Source organism: Siphateles boraxobius, unplaced genomic scaffold (genome assembly GCF_051911475.1).
Source record: "Siphateles boraxobius isolate OS27281-9 unplaced genomic scaffold, OSU_SipBor_1 51, whole genome shotgun sequence".
Lineage (NCBI taxonomy): Eukaryota > Metazoa > Chordata > Actinopteri > Cypriniformes > Leuciscidae > Siphateles > Siphateles boraxobius.
The window spans coordinates 1,805,401-1,818,705 of NW_027509153.1; the positions used below are offsets into that span (position 1 = coordinate 1,805,401).

General features: G+C 42.1%; 4 non-coding genes across 4 annotated transcripts; all 4 read left to right on the forward strand.

Moving 5' to 3' along the window:
• The first annotated feature begins 11,032 nt into the window (after positions 1 to 11,032).
• Positions 11,033 to 11,105, forward strand: trnae-cuc (transfer RNA glutamic acid (anticodon CUC)). The gene has a single exon. It is a non-coding gene; the product is annotated as a tRNA-Glu (tRNA).
• Positions 11,106 to 11,824: 719 nt separating this feature from the next.
• trnav-cac (transfer RNA valine (anticodon CAC)) lies at positions 11,825 to 11,897 on the forward strand. The gene has a single exon. It is a non-coding gene; the product is annotated as a tRNA-Val (tRNA).
• A 266-nt stretch (positions 11,898 to 12,163) lies between these two features.
• trnav-uac (transfer RNA valine (anticodon UAC)) lies at positions 12,164 to 12,236 on the forward strand. The gene has a single exon. It is a non-coding gene; the product is annotated as a tRNA-Val (tRNA).
• A 214-nt stretch (positions 12,237 to 12,450) lies between these two features.
• On the forward strand, positions 12,451 to 12,523 carry trnav-aac (transfer RNA valine (anticodon AAC)). The gene has a single exon. It is a non-coding gene; the product is annotated as a tRNA-Val (tRNA).
• Positions 12,524 to 13,305: the final 782 nt, after the last annotated feature.

Genomic DNA, 13,305 nt, shown 5'->3' on the forward strand with positions numbered 1-13,305 from the left:
GAAAACTGGAACATAATGAATAAATAGTAAAATGTAAATATAAATTTAAATCTTATGTTTTTATATTATATTATATTTTTTCATCAGCACTGTAACAAGCACAGCGTTCCTCACCGATCCCCGTGATGTCTGGTCGGCCAGAGGAGAGCGGTTGCCGTGGAAATCAGGCCAGATGTGCAGGCTGGCCGTCAGCTGCTCCAGCTGTGCTGCGTCTCCAGACATGTGCTCCAGATGGAGGTTCAGGCAGGAGTAAACGTGTTTCCCACTGCAGAGAAAAGCTCAGCGATCAGACTGAGTGAGAACAGAAACGCATCAGAGCGACTGATGCTCACCTCTTCTCCGCCTGCTCTTTCAGCTGCCTGGAAGCGGCGTGTCCGTTCACCACATGGTCCACCTGAAAGCACAAGACATCGCTCTAATTAAGATATTCATATATTTACATGTAAACCATCTGTATATATAGCGTATTATGTGTTTATTGTAACGTTTGTCACAATGTCCTGTAGTACAGTGATGACTGTCTGGAACCAAGCAGCCAAACTACCAACCAACCAATAAACTAAAAAAACAACAGCCAACCAATCAACTACACCAATCAATCAGACCAATCAACCAAACAACCAATTTAAAATATCAACCAAACAACCAACCTAACGACCAACAAAACCAACCAATCAATCAAACTACCAAGGTAACAACCAACCAAAAACCAAGAAAATAACCAAACAAACAACCAACCAAGAAACCAACTAATAAACCAAACAACCAAGAAAACCACCAACCAAGTAAAAAAACGACCAATCAACTAACAAACCAATAAAGACAACAACCAATCAACCAACCACCCACCAACCAAGAAAACAACCAATCAACTAATAAACCAAACCAAGAAAATAACCACCCAACTAATCAACCAATCAACTAAACCAACCAATAAAAACAATCCATCAATCAACCAAACCAAGTAGAAAACTAACCAATCATCCCAGAAAAACAACCAATCATCCAAGAACAATACAACCAATCAACCAAAAAACCAATTTAAAATATCAACCAAACAACCAACCTAACGACCAACAAAACCAACCAATCAATCAAACTACCAAGGAAACAACCAACCAAAAACCAAGAAAATAACCAAACAAACAACCAACCAACGAAGAAACCAACTAATAAACCAAACAACCAAGAAAAACACCAACCAGGTAAAAAAACGACCAATCAACCAACAAACCAATAAAGACAACAACCAATCAACCAACCACCCACCAACCAAGAAAACAACCAACCAACTAATAAACCAAACCAAGAAAATAACCAACCAACTAATCAACCAATCAACTAAACCAACCAATAAAAACAATCCATCAATCAACCAAACCAAGTAGAAAACTAACCAATCATCCAAGAACAATACAACCAATCATCCAAGAACAATACAACCAATCAACCAAAAAAACAATCGAATCAATCAACCGATCAATAAACTGACAAAAAAACAACAACCAACCAACCAAATCAACCAACCAACCCAATAAAAACAACAACAACCAAACAACCACTCCTTTCAAGAACAAAACAACCAATCAATCAACCAATAAACCAAGAAAAAAACCCAACCAACCAATCAAATTAATCAACCAACCCAAGAAAAAACCAACAACCAATCGAATCAATAAACCAACCAATAAACCAAGAAAAAATAACAACCAACCAATCAAATCAATCAACCAACCAACAAACCCAAGAAAAAAACTAATGAATCAATCAACCAAACAAACAATCAACCAAGAAAAAAACCCAACCAACTAATCAAAATCTACCAACCAACCAATAAACCAAGAAAATAACAAAACAACCAACCAATCGAATCAATTAACCAACCAATAAAAAACAACCAACTACCCAACCAATCAAATCAATTAACTAATCAACCCAAGAAAAAAACAACCAACCAAGTAGAAAAAACAAACAAACCACAAATCATCCAAGAAAAATCAACCAATAAAACAAACAACCAACCAATCAAATCAATCATAAATCAATCAAGAAAAAAACCCAACCAAGTTACCAATCAAATCGATCAACCAACCAACCAATCAATCAATCAATCAACCAAGACATCATGGCTCTGTTTCAAACCCAAATAAACTGTCTTTCTGTCAACATTCTCAAGCAGCGTCTTAACACAAAGCACAACCTCATAAATGACTGAAGCTCTGAGCATCAAACAAACACAGATCGCACAGGAGACTCGACTCACAAAGGAGTCGAACAAGGATAAAAACACAGTGAACGCACAACTATTCATAGTATTCACTAGAGTTGGCTATCGTTTTTTTTTTTCTCGGTGCCAAATCAATACTTTTAAAACGGTACCGCTGCCTAAACGGTGCCTGAACCGATACTTTAAAAAAAGAGCCTAAAAACGATGGTGAATGACATTAAAGAACGGCTTTTTTATTGAAAAATAAATAAATAAAATAATCTTAAAAATTAACAATATATAGATTTTTTTAAAGTATACTGAAATATTTAAAGTGTACTAAATACAAAACACAACAAATTTTCATAATAAATTCACAATAAAACCCAAGCCACCTAACCCAACTACAATAATTTAACACTAAATAGCAGTTACATTTCTAATTAACAGCAAAGTAGTGTGTATTCTTGGTGTGCTACAAACTAGCTTCTCTTTTGCAGAAATATTAACACATTTCTTGTCTTCTCTGGCCAAATATGACACCTCTCCTGACTCCTGACTAATTTATTAGATGTATGTAGGTCTGTTATTGTAGGGACATCAACTTTACATTTTCACACTAAACATGTTGCGGAACAAAACGTGATAGTGATTGGTTGTGTGACGGGCGAGTCAGTCCTTGGCTGATATTTTTTATTCTTAAATACGTGTAAGTGAATGTGTTTTGTCTTTTAAGAAACCTTTATAATGGTCATGATTCATGTTAGTTGATCTAACGCATAATGTTCGCCATGTTAGTACGCACCGCAGTTCAGAGAATTGCATCTGTCAGATTTAGGCCTATAGCGCGTCAATTCATCCACTTCTCCCAAAATACATGAAAGTGGCCAGTGAAGTGTGAGAAGAATAGAGTAAATTTTATAGTTACCTACACAATATGCATCTAAACACGTCTTCAATTTATAATTGAAAGGATTGTTATTGCTGCTTCCATGGACATCGTTGTGTATTTTACAAACAATAAATGTATTGTTTGCTAGTAGGTAGTCTACTTATGTGTCTAATCACACCGGCGTGAACGATCGTACGTGTTAAAGGGTTAACTAGCGATCACGTGCGGTGATGATGCTTCTTACGTCCGTTTCGGAGAACCAGAGGGAAGTATTTCAACCGACAGCTGAGGCATAAGTGGCACCGAAATCTGCGTTTTGATACGGTCCGAGTACATGTCGGTAACTTATGGCTCGTTTCCGAGCGGTGCGGTACGGTACAGTACAGTATGGTACGCAATTATTTCCGTTTCCACTGTCAAAAGCCATACCACTTTTTCAGTACCCTTCCGTTGGGGTACTTAGCACAGTGGTACGGTACCTAAAGGGTGGAGCTAGACTCACTGCAGAATGTTGATTGGTTGACAGAGAATAGTCACTTGCACGTGCTAGAAGGGGAATGACAACATAAGAAGCACCATTTTTTAATATACAGTTGAAATATATTACTGTCATTGTGTCTCAAAATGTCGTTTTAAGAGTTTTTCAGGTGAGAATGTAGTTGTTTAAAGCTCAAATCTGTGGTTTATTTATAAAGATTTATGAAAATTTGATCTAGGTTGTGAGATCCATTCCAGGCGATCACAGGGCGTTCGGCGCTCATGTACCCCGCCTGGAACAGCCTTTCCTCGGCTAGTCGTTCTGACGTTTGCCGCTGACGTCTCTGTAGTGGTTAAATATGAGATATAATTCGTCTTGTGTAGACCAAACGGGCGATCTTTGGTCTCGTGAATCTATCATTTGTTCCCTGGCCAATGGTTGAGGGCTAAGTGAAGTTCCAAAACTTTATATATTTAGGCTATTTAACTTTACTGTTGTAACGTTAGACTAGAGCGCTGACTTTTGACTGAATGGTTTGCTTTATTTCTTATTGTATAGCTTCTAGTACCTTTTACTTATATTTTTATAATGGCTATTATTGATAAAACTGAAGTTTAACAAAAAGAGACAGAGTTGAGTTTTGTCATTTTTAATTTTATTACAGTGAAGATGAGCACTGTAATGTTGTTTACTGCAACATTTGTTGTTTAGTACAAATGCACATATTGCCTGGACCATATTAATAATTGTAATATTTTTAAAATTTAAATGAAATTTTGTTATGAATAGGCTAACGTTATGCATGCAGCGAATATAACCAATACGCATTGCCTGAACCCCATTTGTGTGGCTATGATGTTTAAGATTTCTTTAACCCTCTGGGGTCGACAAACGCGCCGGCGCGTTTTGCTCGATTTTTTTCACATACAGTAGCAGGAAAATAGACTTAAAATACTCTGTCATTTTTCGTCATACACACTTAAGAAATATAAAAAAATAAACTGTTGAATGTCTATTTTTTATGTGTCCACTTACAATTGAAATAAAACATTGTGCTTTTGTAAAATAAAGAAAATAAACAGGGTGTGCTTTCTGTCTCTCCATCTCGGTTAACCTTTTTTCTGGAGCATGTCTCTAAACTTAAACAAAACTCAGCGAATACTATTCACCCAAGCATGAGCAATATATCTTTATAATCATTTAAGTTTGTACTTTTAAAATATCTAATTCAAAACTAAAATAAATATTCTCTGTTTATGTAATCTATAAAAAAGAGAGGGGTGTCAGCCGATCTCATTATCGTTCTCTCAGCTCATTAGTCTGCTAATGTGACACGCCCACGGAGAGTGTGCGATATTCAAACGCAAATGATCTGAAGCGACACATGCAAACGTGTCAACGTCCCTCATAAACGCGATAACACAAAAAATTTAATCATCAGATTAATGTAACTTTTCGTCTTGTGAGGCTGTGACTGTGAGGAGTAATCCTGGGACATTTACCTCAGAACATGTACTGGTTTATTTTCATTTTGAGGAGCGACCGATCTAGCCGAGAATTGTGAGTAGCTACCCTAAGTTTTTTATTCTTGTGCTTTGTTCTAATGTCTGTAAATGCAAAAAGACTTTAAATTTGAATCACGTTTCTGTGAGTGAATGAATTAACGGCACAGATGGGCACTGTTGTTTATGTTTAGCCTACTATGTTAGAGATGAAATATAAAAGATAACTATGGGATCAAATTCCCGCCAAATATATTGCGGCCACGGATCAAAATATAATAAGCGTGAATCAAAAATGGGATAAAATTCCCGCCAAATGTATTGCGGCCACGGATCAAAATATAATAAGCGTGATTCAAAAAATAACAAGCATGAATAAAAACTTTAAACACATTAAAAAATATTTTTCACAAAAAGTTTATTTTAAACTTTACAAGGACTTTTAAGCAGTAAAGCTATCTGAACTCTGGACATATACAAATAATTAAATTCCTCCTTTTTGAGGTAGCCTACATTTTAATGCGCACACTGGCAATTGGTGTTAAACAATGACTAATGATTATCCTAAAGCAGCTCTAAAACATCATGCAGTTTTGAAACACTACATTTCTTTGCTAAAATTAAGTTAAAAACGACCATTTTGCCCGTCTGAAGAATTTAGGACTTTGACCTTTCAATGCTACACACAGCCTTTATATTATTTAGTTCCATTACAGACAAGGCATACAGTGCAAAAAGTACAAGACGAATACAAAGGCATTTGTGGTACAGTTCAGAGTATGTAAAACAAAGAACAACAACAACTAAAATTTAAAATAAACCTGTAGCCTTTGTAAAAGGAAAAAAAACGCACAGCCTACCTGGTGATCTGTTACAGTTAAATACGGCATCCTGAAATATTTTCTTAATTGTTGTTAAGCGATCATATAGCCTAGGTAGCATGGTAAATTAATTCTAGACTAGATAGATGTACCATTTGACTAAAGATTAATGAAAATGATAGTGTACAGAGGAGATTACAGAAACCAGGTGGATTTGATATGCAGTGATTTATTATAGTTATTGTGTTCATTTGCATAGCTACATAATTGCATATTACTTTAGGATTAATGTTTTAAATATAGCTTAAATTTTTAATACAGCAACATGAAAATTATTGAAAAGATCAGGGATAGGTAACGTTTCTGGAGTGCCACTGTCCTGCAGAATTTAGCATCAACTCCGATAAAAACCTAGCTAGCAGTATTAATAATCCTAAAGATGATGATTAGCTGGTTCAGGCGTGTTTGATTAGGGTTGGAGGAGCTAAACTCTGCATCCAGGAGGACCGTCATTGCCCTTCCATGTCATAGATTAAATATGAAAGTAAAACGGCCAGTAGGTGGTGGCAAGTTACTGTCTTTATAAGTGCAAGTGGGGTCCAAATAGGCTGTTCGTGGACAGTCCATTTTTAGGCTAATTATGCATAATTGATAGATTTAATGTACATCAGTGTGTAGTATTGTGGCCCCTGTGTGGTGTACGTTAGGTTTCACCTAATAAAACCACTGTAATTATGAAATATGACCTATTAATGCATTGACCACGCTCAGCCTATTTGGACCCCGTCAAATAAGTTACAGGTGGTTCCTTACTTTGCCCACCTGCAACTTATTTGACAGGGTCCAAATAGGCTGTTCGTGGACAGTCCATTTTTAGGCTAATTATGCATAATTGATAGCTTTAATGTACATCAGTGTGTTGTATTGTGGCCCCTGTGTGGTGTACAGTAGGTTTCACCTAATAAAACCACTGTAATTATGAAATATGACCTATTAATGCATTGACCACGGACAGCCTATTTGGACCCTGTCAAATAAGTTACAGGTGGGCCCTTACTTTGCCGACCTGTAACTTATTTGACAGAGTTCAAATAGGCTGTCCATGGACATGCCATTTTAAGTCTAATAATGCATAGTTCTTCTGATGGGACACATAGGCCATTCGTGGTCACATAGGCGGTCAGTGGGACAAATAGGCTCTCTGTGGTCAATGGGCAGGGGCACGGGCTGTCACTTAGATTTGCCGTGGACGAACAGACCATTCAAATAAGTTGCAGGTGGGATGCTGTTTTATATTTTGATGTCATGACTGATAAAAATGAATAAAATTTATTAAATATCAATTTTACGTTAATCTCTGGGCCCCCCTGAGCGATTTGCAGCATGGTACGTACCCCTTTGAGATTTTTTTGGGTCGGATTTTCAAGTTTCTCCAATCTCTTTGAAATTCACACCATGGGCAGGGCATGTCCAGATGAGCACAGGAGCGCAGGTTTCATCTCCAAATCGTGTCCAGAGGCTGAGATCTGGACGTCCCACCTGCAACTTATCCCATTCAAAAATTTAGGCTGTTTCATGGACAGTGGAATTTCGGGGTTCTGAAGGCTGCAAATCGCTCAGGGGGGCCCAGAGATTATCGTAAAATTGATATTTAATCATTTTTATGCATTTTTTTATCAATCATGACATCAAAATATAGAAAAGATCCCACCTGTCACCTATATGACAGGGTCCCTGTAAGCTGTCCGTGGACATGTCATTTTAAGGCTAATTATGCATAATTAATAGCTTTAATGTACATCAGTGTGTTGTATTGTGTCCCCAATGTGGTTTACAGTAGGTTTCACCTTATAAAACCACTGTAATTATGAAATATGACCTATTAATGCATTGACCACGGACAGCCTATTTGGACCCCGTCAAATAAGTTACAGGCGGGCCCTTACTTTGCCCACCTGTAACTTATTTGAAAGGGTCCAAATAGGCTGTTCGTGGACAGTCCATTTTTAGGCTAATTATGCATAATTATTAGCTTTAATGTACATCAGTGTGTTGTATTGTATCCCCAGTGTGGTGTACAGTAGGTTTGACCACATAAAACCACTGTAATTATGAAATATGACCTATTAATGCATTGACCACGGACAGCCTATTTGGACTCCGTCAAATAAGTTACAGGTGGGCCCTTACTTTGCCCACCTGTAACTTATTCGACAGGGTCCAAATAGGCTGTCCGTGGACAGTCAATTTTTAGTGGGCCCTTACTTTGCCCACCTGTAACTTATTTGACAGGGTCCAAATAGGCTGTTCGTGGACAGTCCATTTTTAGGCTAATTATGCATAATTAATAGCTTTAATGTACATCAGTGTGTTGTATGGTGTCCCCAGTGTGGTGTACAGTAGGTTTCACCTTATAAAACCACTGTAATGATGAAATATGACCTATTAATGCATTGACCACGTACAGCCTATTTGGACCCTGTCAAATAAGTTACAGGTGGGCCCTTACTTTGCCCACCTGTAACTTATTTGACAGGGTCCAAATAGGATGTTCGTGTACACCTTCCTGTGGTCACATAGGCGGTCAGTGGGACAAATAGGCTCTCTGTGGTCAGTGGGAAGGGCCACGGGCTGTCGCTTAGATTGGCCGTGGACGAACAGGCCATTCAAATAAGTTGCAGGTGGGACGCTGTTTTATATTTTGATGTCATGACTGATAAAAATGAATAAAATTGATTAAATATCAATTTTACGTTAATCTCTGGGCCCCCCTGAGCGATTTGCAGCCTTCAGAACCCCGAAATTCCACTGTCCACGAACAGCCTAAATTTTTGAATGGGATAGATTGTACGTGGGACGTCCAGATCTCAGCCTCTGGACACAATTTGGAGCTGAAACCTGCGCTCCTGCGCTCATCTGGACGTGCCCAGACAGTGCTGTGAAGGTGGGACCTTCCCGTGCCAACCTACAACTTATTTGGTGCCCACCTGCAACTTATTTGACAGGGTCCTTGTAAGCTGTCCATGGACATGCCATTTTAAGTCTAATAATGCATAGTTCTGCTGATGGGACACATAGGCCATTCGTGGTCACACAGGAGATCAGGGGGACGAATAGGCTGTCCGTGGTCAGTGGGCAGGGCCACGGGCTGTCACTTAGATTGGCCGTGGACGAACAGGCCGTTCGTGGTCACATAGGCTGTCAGTGGGATGAATAGGCTGTTCGTGGTCACACAGGCCAAAATTAGCATAAAATCAAACTGTCCACAAAGAGCTCACAGGGGCTCCATCAAATAAGTTGCAGGTGGGATGCTGTTTTCAACTTAGACATTTTCAGCGGGTGAATCCCTGTAAAGAATTGGGGACTTCAGCACATATGATGAAATCCCCAATTCTTTACAGGGATTCACCCGCTGAAAATGTCTAAGTCGAAAACAGCATCCCACCTGCAACTTATTTGACGGAGCCCCTATAGGCTCCCCGTGGACGGTCAGTGGGATGAATAGGCTGTTCGTGGTCACATAGGTGGTCAGTGGGATGAATAGGCTGTTCGTGGTCACATAGGCGGTCAGTGGGATGAATAGGCTGTACGTGGTCAGTGGGGAGGGCCACGGGCTGTCACTTAAATTGGCCGTGGACGAACAGTCCGTTCGTGGTCACATAGGCGGTCAGTGGGACGAATAGGCTGTCCGTGGTCAGTGGGCAGGGCCACGGGCTGTCACTTAGATTGGCCGTGGACGCACAGGCCGTTCGTGGTCACATAGGCTGTCAGTGGGATGAATATGCTGTTCGTGGTCAAACAGGCGGTCAGTGGGATGAATAGGCTGTTCGTGGTCACATAGGTGGTCAGTGGGATGAATAGGCTGTTCGTGGTCACATAGGCGGTCAGTGGGATGGATAGGCTGTACGTGGTCAGTGGGGAGGGCCACGGGCTGTCACTTAGATTTGCCGTGGACGAACAGGCCGTTCGTGGTCACATAGGCGGTCAGTGGGACGAATAGGCTGTCCATGGTCAGTGGGCAGGTTTACGGGCTGTCACTTAGATTGGCCGTGGACGAACAGGCCGTTCGTGGTCACATAGGCTGTCAGGGGGATGAATAGGCTGTTCGTGGCCACATAGGCAGTCAGTGGAAGGAATAGACTGTTCGTGGTCACACAGGCGGTCAGTGGGATGAATTGGCTGTTCGTGGTCACATAGGTGGTCAGTGGGATGAATAGGCTGTTCGTGGTCAGTGGGCGGGGCCACGGGCTGTCGCTTAGATTGGCCGTGGACGAACAGGCCGTTCGTGGTCACATAGGCTGTCAGTGGGATGAATAGGCTGTTCGTGGCCACATAGGCGGTCAGTGGGATGAATAGGCTGTTCGTGGTCACACAGTTGGTCAGTGGGATGAATAGGCTGTTCGTGGTCACACAGGCGGTCAGTGGGATGAATAGGCTGTTCGTGGTCAGTGGGCAGGGCCACGGGCTGTCACTTAGATTGGCCGTGGACGAACAGGCCGTTTGTGGTCACACAGGCGGTCAGGGGGACGAATAGGCTGTTCGTGTCAGTGGGCGTGGTCAGGGGGCGGTCACGGGCTGCTCACAGGTCACAGGTGGGACGAACGGGCGCTTGGTGGTCGGTGGGTGTGGTCAGGGAATTTTGCGAAAAGGCGGTCAGGGGGACACGCGTGCGCTCCGTGGACGCCCGCCTGCGACCTGTTCGGTGCGCGTCGAATCGACTGCGGGCGGTCGGTGAGCCCCCCTGTGGCCGAGGCCCGGGTTGCGGGCAAGGGGGCCGAATTTCGTCGGGCTCCCGCGGGGCCCCCGGGGCCGCCGGGCCCGACGCGACGCCTCCGGCCCGCCCCACGGGGCCCCCCCGCGGCCGGGCGCGGTCGGCCGGGCCCTGAAAAATCGCCTAGGGGGCGTTGCGCGCCGGTCCAAGGCACTACCTTTTAAGCTGTCCGCGGACCCCTTCCCTTACTCGGTGGCCTAAAGGGCGAAAGGTCCTCGGTTCGAAACCGAGCAGAAACAGTGGTTGGATTCTGACAGAAAATGTAAACTGTTTGCAATGCTAGGTGGGTGCAGCGCTCATTTCCTTTATATGCTTTTTAATAAGCGTGCACCTAAAGATTTATGTCTGCAACCTGAAGACGTGTTTCCGTAGCGTAGTGGTTATCACGTTAGCCTCTCACGCGAAAGGTCCCCAGTTCGAAACTGGGCGGAAACTGTGGGTGGTTTTTGCAAAAATTACACTTGCAGGGATGTTTGTGGTTTAATCTCTTTAGAAAAGGACAAAAATAAAACAAATGACCGTTGAGGTTTCCTTTACAGTAATAAAAAATGTTTGGTCTGCCAACAAAATTAGCAGCTTTTTTGCCATGTTTAAAACACTGGGCAGTCTATAGTTTCAGTCGCTTTTGAACAAGCGTACGCTACAAGCGGTGGGACTGACGTCCAAATCAAGTTTCCGTAGAGTAGTGGTTATCACGTTCACTTTACATGCGAAAGGTCCTCAGTTCAAAACTGGGCGGAAACAAGTGGAGGCATTTTAAATATAAATGCTGCAATTCACTACAAAACCCTTACTTTGGAGACAGGTGAAGGCCATCGTACCAAGGAGCTGTAGGCAGACTGCCATGCCGAATAACCTCTGTTCTGTTGTTTGTGGAATTCACAGACTGTCACACTGCCTGCAGAGCAGATTATGGGAAGGAGCCATCTTCTAAAAAGCACATGTGTCTCATCAATAGGTTGCTGTAGTGTAGTTATCATCACGTTCGCCTAACACGCGAAAGGTCCTCGGTTCGAAACTGAGCAGAAACAGTGGTTGGATTCTGACAGAAAATTTAAACTGTTTGCCACGCTAGGTGGGTGCACCACTCATTTCCTTTATATGCTTTTTAATAAGCGTGCACCTAAAGATTTATGTCTGCAATCTGAAGACGTGTTTCCGTAGTGTAGTGGTTATCACGTTCGCCTCACACGCGAAAGGTCCCCAGTTCGAAACTGGGCGGAAACTGTGGGTGGTTTTTGCAAAAATTTTGTGTGCGATTTTCTGTTGAGCAGGTCAGTACACTTGCAGGGATGTTTGTGGTTTAATCTCTTTAGAAAAGGACAAAAATAAAACAAATGACCATTGAGGTTTCCTGTACAGTAATATAAAATGTTCGGTCTGCCAACAAAATTAGCAGCATTTTGCCATGTTAAAAACACTGGGCAGTCTATAGTTTCTGTCGCTTTTGAACAAGCGTACCCTAGAAGCGGTGGGGCTGATGTCCAAATCAAGTTTCCGTAGTGTAGTGGTTATCACGTTCGCTTTACACGCGAAAGGTCCTCAGTTCAAAACTGGGTGGAAACAAGTGGAGGCATGTTAAATATAAATGCTGCAATTCGCTACAAAACCCTTACTTTTGAGACAGGTGAAGGCCATCGTACCAAGGAGCTGTAGGCAGATTGCCATGGCGAATAACCTCTGTTCTGTTGTTTGTGGAATTTACAGACTGTCACACTGCTTGCAGAGCAGATTATGGGAAGGAGCCATCTTCTAAAAAGCACATGCACCTCATCAGTAGGTTTCTGTAGTGTAGTGGTTATCACGTTCGCCTAACACGCGAAAGGTCCTCGGTTCGAAACCGAGCAGAAACAGTGGTTGGATTCTGACAGAATTTTAAACTGTTTGCCACACTAGTTGGGTGCAGCGCTCATTTCCTTTATATGCTTTTTAATAAGCATGCACCTAAAGATTTATGTCTGCAAGCTGAAGACGTGTTTCTGTAGTGTAGTGGTTATAACGTTCACCTCACACGCGAAAGGTCCCCAGTTCGAAACTGGGCGGAAACTGTGGGTGGTTTTTGCAAAAATTTTGTATGCGATTTTCTGTTGAGCAGGTCAGTACACTTGCAGGGATGTTTGTGGTTTAATCTCTTTAGAAAAGGACAAAAATAAAACAAATGACCATTGAGGTTTCCTGTACAGTAATATAAAATGTTCGGTCTGCCAACAAAATTAGCAGCATTTTGCCATGTTAAAAACACTGGGCAGTCTATAGTTTCAGTCGCTTTTGAACAAGCGTACGCTAGAAGCGGTGGGACTGACGTCCAAATCAAGTTTCTGATAATCAAATAAACAGTCACCCTAAGGGGTCGAAAGGTCGTAGGACCTCGAGATTCGTCACGGACGACCGCCACGGGCCCCCGAATCGGGCCCCAGAGTATCGTGGCTCTAGATGCTTCCCGAGCCTAGTAGGCCCTCTAATCCTAACTGCTGAATTAACCCTAGCAGACACATGCTCCCATAGAGATCAATGGGAGACAGAGAGGTGCATAAAAAATAGCTAAAAATAAACTTGGCATGTCTCGACCTAGCCCGCTCGGTCTGTCGCAGAGGGCCACGTGACGCAACTTTTTGTCGAGTTTGGGGCTCCTCGG